Raw genomic sequence first — 12292 nt, forward strand, 5'->3', positions numbered from 1 at the left:
TGCCCTATACACCAAGGTCTAGGTCATTATTATATATCAGGAAAAGTAAGGGTCCCAACACTGATCCCTGGGAAACTCCACTACAAACCTTCATCTAGCCCGAAAAACATCAATTAACCACTACTCTTTGTTTCCTGTCACTCAGACAATTCCGTATCCATGTTGCTGCTGTTCCTTTTATTCTATGAGCTGTAACTTTGCTCATAAGTGTGTTGTGTGGCACTGAAAGTCCATGTACACTACATCAACAGCATTGCCCTCATCAACTCTCTCTGTTACTGCCTCAAAACACTAGAGCAAGTTAATTAACATGATCCTCCCTTAAGAAATCCATGCTGACTTTCATTAATTAACCTGCATTTGTCCATGTGACTATTAATTTTGTTGTGAATTATTCTTTCTCGAAGTTTCCCCATTACCGAAGTTAAATTGACTGGCCTGTAGTTGCTGAGCTTATCTTTACACCCTCTTTTGAACAAGGGTGTAACGTTTGCATTTCTCCAGTCCTCTGGCACCACCCCTGAGTCTCAGGAAGACTGAAAAATTATGACCAGTGCCTTTGCGATTTCAACCATTACTTCCCTCAGTATCCTTGGATGTATCTCATCTGGTCTTCGTGCTTTATCCACTTTGAGTACAGACAGCCTATCTAATATGTGCTCCTAATCAATTTTAAACCCTTCTAGTGTCTGAATTACCTCCTTTTTCACCATTGCCTGGGTCACATCTTCTTCCTTGGTAAAGACAGATGTAAAGTATTCATTTAATACCTCAGCTATGCCCTCTGCCTCCATGTGTACTTCCCCTTTTCCAGTCAGAGAGTGTGAGTGGATTGATACATGTAAAGAAAGATATGAATAGATTGTTCAAGCATCTTCCCCTCCGACATGCTAGCTCTCATACTGTCCTTGATCACCCTGTTGAAATGATTGATGCCACCATTTGATTGCGAGTTGTATTGCGGTGTCAGATGGTGGTGAATTCCGTAGCTTGCTAGGAACTCCATGAACTGACTGGAATCAAACTGCGATATCTTGTCTGTAGTGATCGTCTCCGGCAAACCCCACTTTGTAAACAACTTGTCTAGAATGTCAATGACCAAGGTGGTGGTGCTGGAAATTGTTTTAGCGATTTCTGGCCACTTGCTATGTAGATCATGACCAATAAGCAAAAAATGTTGATTGCTGGGGACTGCAGGCTCTTCTCCGAAAATACCTACTTGGAGTTGTTGCCATGGTTTTGTTGGCCATGGGGTCAGTTGAGGAGGTGCAGAACACTGTTTAGCAGATTTTTCACTGAGTGTACATGCTATGAGTTTCTGATGAACTCTTCCATGCGGCAATCTATTGCTGGCCACCAGACTGCTTCACAGGATCATTGTTTCATCTTAATGACACCCGGATGTCCTTCATGATGAAGATGCAACACCCATTGCTGTAGCACTTTCAGGATAACTGCGCAAGTTCTGAGTGCGATACAGTTGTCATCAAACAATGCAAGCTCATTGTGTCCTCTGTATTACGGGACCAGTTCTGCCTCTATTTCATGAGACCAATCAGTTTTTAGGTATTAGCTTGTTTCTGCAGTACGCTGTCTGCCGCAGACTCTGCTTTCAACACTTCTCGCGTCACAAGATTCGCGGTTGCATGTGAAATCACTGCGACTACATAGACTTCGATGTCACAAGTCACTTCGCTATCACTAACACTGTCTGCAATAATGTTGCAGCTAAGCCTGTGAGATAATTAGTTGCATGAACCTGGATGATACTCAACCTTGAAGCTGTACTGATGAAGGTGATCAGATGATCGGTAGATGTGTAGACGTTGATGACCAGATCCTAACGTGGCTAACAATGTAGTCAGTGCTTGGTAATCAGTGCGGAGAGTGAACTTCCTACCATAGAGATACATGTGCCAATGTTCACAGTGTAGATGCAAGCTAATGCTTCCCACTATCCAGTGGAGCATTTGCATTCAGTTTCCAACAATGAGCGCGATGCATATGTGATCGGTTGTTCGCTTCCTGCAATGTACAGCTCCTATAGCATTTCTTGACGCATCTGTTGTGACATACATTTCCGCATGTGGGTTGAAATGTGCGAGGATTGGGGATGCTATCTTCGTCTTTAATGTGTCAAACGCTATTTGCTGTGCTATTGTCCATTTCCATCTTTGTGCAGTAACTTTCAAAAAGGCTTTACGATTTCCATGTACTGGGGCACAAATTTGTGATAAAGTTGCATAGTGCCGAGGAACAATGTCAACTCTTTCGGGTTAGACACAGTCGGAAGTATATGAATGGCTTTGACATTGTCATACCTAGGCTTTACTTCAGCTGCTGTCACTTTGTAGCCATGAAAGTCAATCTTGGATGCTACAAATGTGCATTCACCCTTGCTGAGTGTCAAACTGTGTTGCTTGAGGCGAGCGAGCACCGCAGATAACTGCTGATCGTGCTCTCCTTTGCCCCTTCCATAGACAATGACATCATCAAAAAGGTTGACCTTCCCCTCAACATCAGACAAGACTGCAGAGACAATCTTCTGGAACGTGCTCAGTGCTGAATGTAGTCCATAGGGCATTCTGAGTACTGAAACACCCCATCATGTGGTCACCACACTATAGGAAGGATGTGATTGCACTGGAGAGGATGCAGAGGAGATTCACCAGGATATTGCCTGGGCTGGAACATTTCAGCTATGAAGAGAGATTGAAAAGGCTAGGGTTGTTTTCCTTGGAGCAGAGAAGGCTGAGGGGGGACATGATTGAGGTGTACAAGATTATGAGGGGCAATGATAGGTTAGATAGGAAGAAACTTTTTTCCTTAGTGGAGGGGTCAATAACCTGGCAGCATAGATTTAGGGTAAGGGGCAGGAGGTTTAGAGGGGATTTGAGGAAAAAAATTTTCACCCAGAGGGTAGTTGGAATCTGAAACGCACTGCCTGAAGAGGTGGTAGAGGCAGGAACTCTCACAACATTTCAAAAGTATTTAGATGAACACTTGAAACGCCATAGCATACAAGGCTATGGGCCAAGTGCTGGAAAATGGGATTAGAATAGTTGGGTGCTGGATGGCCGGCACAGACATGATGGGCCGAAGGGCCTGTTTCTGTGCTATATAGCTCTATGACTCTATGACTTGAGCAACAGCTGGCATCACTGCAGCTTAAGAGTATGCAGGGAGAGAGGGAATGGGTGACCACCAGACTATCAAGAAGAAACAGGCAGGTAGTGCAGGAGGCCCCTGAGTGCATCTTACTCTCCAACAAGTGTTCAGTTCTGAATACTGAGGAAAATGATGGTTCATCTGGGGAGTGCAGTCAGAGCCAGGCCATGGCATCAGGGTGGCTCAGCTGTACACGGGGTCACAATGAATGCTGGAACAGCGATAAGGAGAGGAAATTCGATCATCAGGGGAACAGACAAGCAGTTCTGTGGCCACAAATATGAATCCAGGAGAGTCTGTTGCCTCCCTGGTTCCAGGGTCAAGGATGTCACTAAATGGTTGCCGAGCACCCTGAGGGGGGAGGGTGAACAGCCAGCAGTCGTGATCCACATTGGTATCAACGACCTAGGTTGGAAGAGGGATGTGGTGTTGCAGAAAGAGTTTAGTGAGTTAGGTCAGAAATTAGCAAGCAGGACCTCAAAAGTAATTCTCTCCAGATTACTCCCAGTACCAAGCGCAAGTGAGTATAGAGATAGGACTATAGTGCAGAGGAATGCATTGATGGTAAGATGGTGCAGAAGGAGTGCTGTAGATTCCTGGGACACTGGGACCAGTTCTGGAGAAGGTGGGACCTGTACAGGCAGGACGGGTTGCACCTGAACATAGATGGGGCAAATTTTCTTGCGGGGCGATTTGCTAGTGCTATTGAGGAGGGTTCGAACTAACTTAGCAGGGGTATGGGAACCAGGAGGAAATATCAGAGAGGAATACCAAGGTGCATTGAATATTGGAAGAAGTAGATAGCACTAGAGTAGGGAATAATAACTTATTAGGTGGAATCAGAGGAAGAGAGTAAGTAATAAAGTCTAAATCAGGGTTAATGCGCATTAATGTGAATGCACAGAATGATGTTTGTAAGATTGGTGACTTACAGGCACAGAGTGACGTGGAAATATGATGTTGTGGCTATAACAGAGACCTGGCTTAAAGAAGGGCAGGTCTGGGTGTTAAATATTCCTGGATACAAGGTGTTCAGGAAAGATAGAAAAGGAAGAAAAGGGGGAGGAGTGGTGGTATTGATTAAGGAGAGCATTGCAGTGCTGGAGAGAGAGGATATCCTGAGGGATCAAGGATGGAATCTATTTGGCTAGTACTAAGGAACAAAAAACATGCAATTACATTGCTCGGTGTAGTCTATAGGCCACAAACTAGTGGAAAGAATGAAGAGGAACAAATTTGCAAGGAAATTACAGAGAGATTCAAGAATTATAGAGTAGTTATAATGGGAACTTTAATTATCCAAATATAGACTGGGATGGTAGTAGTGTAAAGGGCAGAGAAGTTTGTAGTGGAGCTTCCCAAAGGTGAGTGTTGGGTCCCTTGCTCTTCCTGATACATATTAATGACCTAGACCTTATTGTAGAGGGCACAATTTCAAAATTTGCAGATAATATGAAAATTGGAATAATTGTGAACTGTGAGAATGACATTTAGGGGACAATGATCGTTATATCATAAGGTTTAGGTTGTTTATGGAAAAGGACAAAGAACAATCTAGAGGAAGAATAGTTAACTGGGGGAAAGCGAACTTCAATGGGGTAAGAATGGATCTGGGACGAATAAATTGGAAACAAAGGTTTGCAGGAAAGACAGTAGCTGAACAATGGGCTATCTTCAAAGAGGAGATGGTTCGGGCACAGTCAAGGTATATTCCCTTGAAGGGGAAAGGTAGGGCAAATAAATCGAGAGCTCCCTGGATGACAAAAGAGGTAGAGATGAACATGAAGAAGAAAAGTGTGCTTATGACAAATGTCAGGTAGATCATACAATGGAGAACCAGGCTGGATATAGAAGGTTCCGAGGGGAAGTGAAAAGGCAAATAAGAGAAGCAAAGGGAGCGTATGAAAAGAAACTGGCAGCTAACATAAAAGGGAATCCCAAAGTCTTGTATCAGCATTTAAATAGTATAAGGGTGGTAAAAGGTGGAGTAGGGCATATTAGGGACCAAAAGGGGGATTTACGCATCGAGGCAGGGGAATAGCTGAGGTATTAAATGAATACTTTGCATTTATCTTTACCAAGGAATAAGATGCTAACCAGGCCACAGGGAAAGAGGAAGTAATTAATACACAAGAAGGATTTGAAATTGATACGGAGGAGGTATTAGATAAGCTGTCTATCCTTAAAGTTGATAAAAGAACGAGGGCCATATGAGATGCATCCAAGGATACTGAGGGAAATGAGAGTGGAAATTGCAGAGCCACAGACCATAATTTTTCAGTCTTCCTTAGACTCAGGGTGGTGCTAGAGGCCTGGAGAATTGCAAATATTACATCCTTGTTCAAAAAGGATGGAAGGATAAACCCAACTACAAGCCAGTCAGTTTAACGTTGGTGGAGGGGAAACTTTTAGAAAGAATAATTCAGGACCAAATTAATAGTCACATGGACAAATGTTAGCTAATTAAGGAAAATTATGTTTAACTAACTTGCTGGAGATTTTTGAAGAGGTAACAGAGAGGGTTGATGAGTTCAATGCTGTTGATGTGGTGTAAATGGACTTCCAAAAGGCATTTGATACAGTGCCACACAACAGACTTGTGAGCAAAATTATAGCTCATGGAATAAATGGGACAGCAGCATCATGGATACGGAATTGGTTGAGTGACAGGAAATAGGCAGTCGAGGTAATGAACGTCCTTTGGGCTGGAGGAAGGTTTGTATTGGAGTTCCCCAGGGGTCAGTATTGAGATCCTTGCTCTTCCTGATATATATTAATGACCAAGGCCTAGATGTACAGGGCACAATTTCAAAATTTGTGGGTGATACGAAAAATGAAACAATTGTGAACTGTGAGGAGGATAGTGTAAAAAGGACAAAGACAAGCTGATTGAATGGATGGACAATTGGCAGATGACGTTCAATGCGAAGAAATGTGAAGTGATCAATTTTGGTAGGAAGAACATGGAGAGACAATATGAAATAAATTCTAAAGGGCGAGCAAGAGCAGAGGGACCTGGGGTATATATGTATAAGTCATTGAAGGTGGCAGGACCGGTTGAGAGAGCAGTTAATAAAGCATATATCCTAGGCTTTATTAATAGGGGCATAGAGTACAAGAGCAACAAGGTTATTTTGGACTTGTATAAGACACTAGTTCGGCCTCAGCTGGAGTATTGCGTCTAGTTCTGGGCGCTGCACTTTTGGAAAGAAGTGAAGGCATTGGAGAGAGTGCAGAAAGGATTCATGGGAATGGTTCCAGGGATGATGAACTTCAGGTATAAAGACAGAATTGAGAAGTTGGGAATGTTTGTTTTTCTCAGAGAAGAGAAGGCTGAGAGGAGATTTGATAGAGGTATTCAAAATCATGAGGGGTCTGGACAGAATGGATAGGGAGAAACTGTTCCCTCTCGAGAGGGCACAAATTTACAGTGATTGGCAAAAGAAGCAAAAATGATATGAGGAAAAACTTCTTCATGCAGCAAGTGGTTAAGGTCTGGAATGCACTGCCTGAAAGTATGATGGAAGCAGGTTCAAATGAAGCATTCGAAAGGGAATTAGACTATTAGCTGAAAAGGAAGAATGTGCTGGCCTACAGGGAGAAGGTCAGGAAATGGCATTAGGTGAATTGCTCATATGGTGAGCTGGTAGAAACACAAAGGGCTGAATGGCCTCCTTTTGCTCTATAACAATTCTGTGATTTCGCCATCTTTTTCTCGGTCTTCCCCTGTTTTATGTTCTTGGCTGCCACTCCATCAGCCTTTTTGTCCACCTGTTATCAATTCTTCGAGAAACATGCCCAGCCCATCTCGATTTGGCTTCTTTTATTTTCTGAATTATGTTCTTAACGCTGGTTTTCTGGTGTATTTCATTACACCTGATTTTATCATGAATGGAGATTTATTATATTTATTTATTTAGAGATACAGCACTGAAACAGGCCCTTCGGCCCACCGAGTCTGTGCCGACTAACAACCACCCATTTATACTAATCCTACATTAATCCCATATTCTCTACCACATCCCCACCATTCTCCTACCACCTACCTTCACTGGGGGCAATTTATAATGGCCAATTTATCTATCAACCTGCAAGTCTTTGGCTGTGGGAGGAAACCGGAGCACCCGGCGGAAATCCACGCAGACACAGGGAGAACTTGCAAACTCCGCACAGGCAGTACCCAGAACTAAACTCAGGTCACTGGAGCTGTGAGGCTGCGGTGCTAACCACTGTGCCACTGTGTGTGTAACAATTGTCTTTCCATTGCGCTCTGAGCTGTACACAGTATTTGCTCTATGTATTTTGTACTTGTCCATGATTCTGCTGCATATTTCATGGTTGGCAGCACACACTGATCATACATCCTACTCCTTAATGCCAGTGGCATGTTCTTATCACACAGAATATCTCAGTATCTCCCAACAACTCCACCCTTCATTAATCTTACTCAGTACCTCTTCATTTTTACAATCCTCCGTCCTTATTGTTTGGCCCAGATATTTGTATTCAGTCACTTTTTCAATTTCTTGGTCTTCAATTTGTATGGTATCTTCTGTCTTAAAGTTCGTCATATACTTTGTTTTTCCTTTGTGCATTTTCAGTCTAATATTTTTACTCTCTTTATTTAAGTTATTAAGTTGTACTTCCAAGTCTTTAACAGGTGAATTCATTAGTGCAACATCATCTGCAAAATGTAAGTCTGTTAATTTTTCTCCATCAATATTTAATCCTCTCCTCTAAAGGTATCTCCTTGAATATGTCTTCTATTTCTGTGGAGAATATTATTGGTGAGATTGTATCCCCTTGACTCACTCCTCTTTCAATATTTATCAACTGTGTTACATCTTTGTTGATGTGTGTTCTGGCCATTGCATCTGAGTAAATGTCCCCTATGATGTTCACATATCTCTCATTTATTCCTGTTTTCCTTAAAGCTATCATAAATCTCTGTGTTACATTGAATCAAATACTTTTTCATAGCCAATAAATCCAAAGCACAGATTGAACTGATATTTGTTTGCTTTCTCAATGAGTTGGTTCATTGTATGTTGATGGTCTGTTGTAGAGTATCCTTCCCTAGACCCCAGCTATTCTCTTGGTAGTGATGCAGATTAATAAGTCCATAAACAAAGAAAGCACTGAACTGGGGAAGCATTGGGGCACATTTCTATAGGGATAGAGCTGAAAAGTAGAGAAGTTATGATAAACTTGAAGGGTGCTGGTGAGCTGCCTTCTTGAACCACTGCACTCCTTGGGGTCTAGGTACACCAACAGCGCTGTTAGGAAGCGAGTTCCAGGATTTTGACCCAGCGACAGTGAAGGAACAGTGATATAGTTCCAAGCCAGGATGGTCTGTGGTTTGGAGGGTCTCCACATTATAAAAAAAGATAGAGGCACTGGAGAAGGTGAAAAAAAGATTTACTAGAATGATATCAAAACTGAAATGTTAGACCTATTGGGAAAGATTGAATTGGCTTGGCCTGTTTTCTCGACAAAAGAGAAGACTGAAGTGTGACCTGATAGAGGTCTTTAAGATTATGAAGGGGATTAATAGGATAGATGTAGAGAGGATGGCTCCAGTTGCAGGCAAGACCAGATCTAGGAGCTATAAATACAAGAAAGCCACAAATAAATCCAATAGGGAATTGAAGAGATGCCTTACTAGAGGGTGGAACTCACTACAAGGAGTAGTTGCGGCAAATAATAAAGATGAAATTATGGGGAAGCTCGATAAGCACCTGAGTGAGAAAGGAATAGAGGATGTGTTGATGGAGTTAGGTGAAGAAGAATGGAGGAGGCTTGTGTGGAGCATAAGCACTGGCATGGATCTATTGGGCTGAATGGCATGTTTCTGTGCTGTGAATACTATGTAACATCATTGATGGCTGTGTCTTCAGCTGCCTAGGCCCCACATTCTGGAATTCCCTCTCTAGACTTGTCCTCCAGTTCTTTGCCTCACTGTCCTCCTATAAGGCACTCCTTAAAACCCACGTCTTTGACCAAACCTTTAGTCAACCCTCTTGGTATCTCCTCTTTGTCTCTGTGTCCATTTACATCTGTTTTCACCTCTGAGAAGTGCCTTGGGACTTTTTTTCACATTAATTGTGCTATATAAATACAAGTGGTTGTTGTGGTTGATGTTTCATACCAATGATATTGTTTTTTTTTAAAGTACCTTCATCAAAATAAACACTTCAACCAGGAATTTATTTTTGGGTTCTCCTAATTGGGTACCTTAACATATTTGTAAGTTCATCAGAAATCCTATTTTCAGAGTTTCCAGTGATCTCCTGAAGCTATGGCAGCAATTCAGAAGGACACCCAAGGAAAGTAGTGGTAAGTCAATGAAGCGTGGTTTTCTCATCTCCAAACTACCCTCCATGGCTAATGAAGCTTCTGGGAAGAATTTGTGTTGGATTAGCGCCAGTTCACATTGGTGGCCATTAGAAAATCCCCACTGTGAACCCTCGAATTTGAGGAAAATCCAAGAAATACTCTTAGTCTCCATTGTCTGTCCATCATAGAACAGCATAGTCATCCCCCTATAGTTCATTGATTGAGACAGCAAGATTTTGAATGTCGGTTAACTTCTGCCAGGGAAGGACCAGGAAACAGTAATATTCAGATGCTAGTCTACCACCCCCCTACTGTATTTAAATAGATTGAGGAAGAGAGAGAAAATGCTAGTTTTGCTTTAATTAACTATTTTCTCTATTTGGATCCCTAATTTTCAAACAGCATCCTTCCCTGGCTGAAGAGTGTACCACAACGAAGGCAAAGCAAGGGGCTGTTGTTCTCTCATGTTCTACCTCACCTTGCACAATTTGGGTGAGTTGAAATGTCAGCTATTGCTGGCAATCAGATACTTGCTCAGTTTTGTACGGAGAGAGTGTTAATCACTAATCTACAAGGTTACTCAATGATGGATAGTTTAATCATTTTCAAATTTATGCTGTACCTCATAATGGAAAACAAAAATTGAATTAATATCTAGATCAATTATGTCTTATGTTTGACACATTTTTGTGTTGTCTCTAACCTTATTGCCCTTTTAGACCTCCACAATTTTCTTTTATTAGCTCTGTCTAATTTAGATTTACCCTTTGTCTATTTCCTGCAGCATAATTAAACAATTTTGTCCAGACTTTCTACAGTCTTCCATTCTTGTCAGATGAGTATGATCTCAACTGGAGTTAGATGCCTAACAAGTTGATGCCATTTGGCACAGTCGCCGAATGTGCAACTCCAGTGAGGTGAAATTAGCCTTCGGCAGCAAAGCAAAACAGGCAACAGGTAATCAGCCTCAATTGAAAAGGATATTAGGTGGAGTGTAAAACAGGGCTACCTATTTGCTATCCAAGACTATCCAAGACAAACTTCACACCCAAAATATTCTTCAAATATCTTGTCTCACTCCTCTTCTGTATAAGTACACGAGAGTGGTGTGTTTTCAAATTGGCTGGGCTGCGCTTTGCATAACTTTCCACCTGTATATGTATATATCTGTATAAATGTAAACTCAGTGAAGAGAGGATAACTCTTCTTACTTTAAACAGAGCTTGAGGGGATAATATCTAAGGTCACATGGGGCATTTTCAAAGGAAAGGCCTTGAGCTTAAGAGTCCGAATAGGCTGGCTGCAGTGGGCTTCACAAGATATAAGTTGCTAGTGTGACAATTATTTAAATGGCCACAGCCATCACATTCAATGGCTGGATTATTTGGTCTTGTCAAAGATTGGCAACCTAATTAATATTGGCAAGGGAATTGTAGTCCTTTATGTTAGGTTCTTAGGTTGAGACATATCTTCAGAGCTGGTCCCAAACCACCTTGGCACAGATCAAAGAAATAGGGCCAGTCTGGAGTAATGGGTTTGATTGATAGCTGTGTCTGAGAACTTTTAGAAAAGGACAAGGTCATCAATTAGCTGTAGGCCACTTTGACAGACTGCTCGATGACCAAGAATCTCCAAGAATGATGATGTTACCAATATAAGAAGAGGTACTCTCCCTGAATATCTGCAGAGTTTGTTTGGATCCCAGCCTGGATGAATCCCCCTCCAGCAATACCAAAGCTCAACACCATCTAGGACAAAGCAGCCCACTTGATCAGCACCCCATCTACCACCTTAAACATTCACTCCCTCCACCACTGGTATTAGCATGTACTATCTACAAGATGTACTGCAGCAACTCACCAAGGTTCCTTCGACAGCGCCTTCCAAACCCACCTCCATCACCTAGTTAATGTCAGTTGATGCATGGGAATACCACCACCTGCAAGTTCCCTGTCAAGTCACACACCATCCTGACTTGGAAATATATCTCCATTCCTTCACTGTTGCTGGGTCAAAATCCTGGAACTCCCTTCCTAACAGTACTGTTGGTGTACCTACACCACATGGACTGCAGTGGTTCAAGAAGGCAGCTCACCACCACCTTTTCAAGGGCAGTTAGGGATGGGCAGTAAATGCTGCCCTTGCCAGTGATGCTCACATCCAAACGACAAATAAAATAAAAGTCGTGCTTACATTCTACTTTGCCTACTTGGTACAAATGCCCTGTAGTTCTGCTCTGATTCAGCACAAGTAACTTATCTACATCTACATCATTGTTTTCCATTTCTGGTTTCCCAAATGATCATGAACCCTTTCATCTCTTTGTTCAACGTAAAAAAGATTGCACTCCCTTTGACTCTATTCACAGCCCACACAATTGAGTCTGCCATTGTCTAAATTACTCTCCGAGAATATCATCACGAATTTGAAGGAATGAACATTTTTTTTTTCTCTGTCAGTGACTTCAAAGCAACAATGATGTTATGGCACAAAATCATGGTGAGGACACATACAATGGATTAGAGTTCTTAAAATGATTTGGGATAAAAGTTTTTGTACTTGATTTAGTGACCAATTTCAAACATCTACCTGGACTTTCATTAGTTAAATGTGCTTTATTAAGGGAAAAGTTGAGGAGGCTATCAATTGTGAATGTCATAACATATGGTCCTATATCATTACGATTTACATAGTCCTGTTGCTTCTTGCAATTTGATACTCTTGTCTTTTTGTCACTAAGCCATCTGAAAAGGAAAGTACTGCCAGCCCTCTCTCTTTATTTCTGATG

This window comes from Heterodontus francisci, chromosome 1, assembly GCF_036365525.1.
Source record: "Heterodontus francisci isolate sHetFra1 chromosome 1, sHetFra1.hap1, whole genome shotgun sequence".
Lineage (NCBI taxonomy): Eukaryota > Metazoa > Chordata > Chondrichthyes > Heterodontiformes > Heterodontidae > Heterodontus > Heterodontus francisci.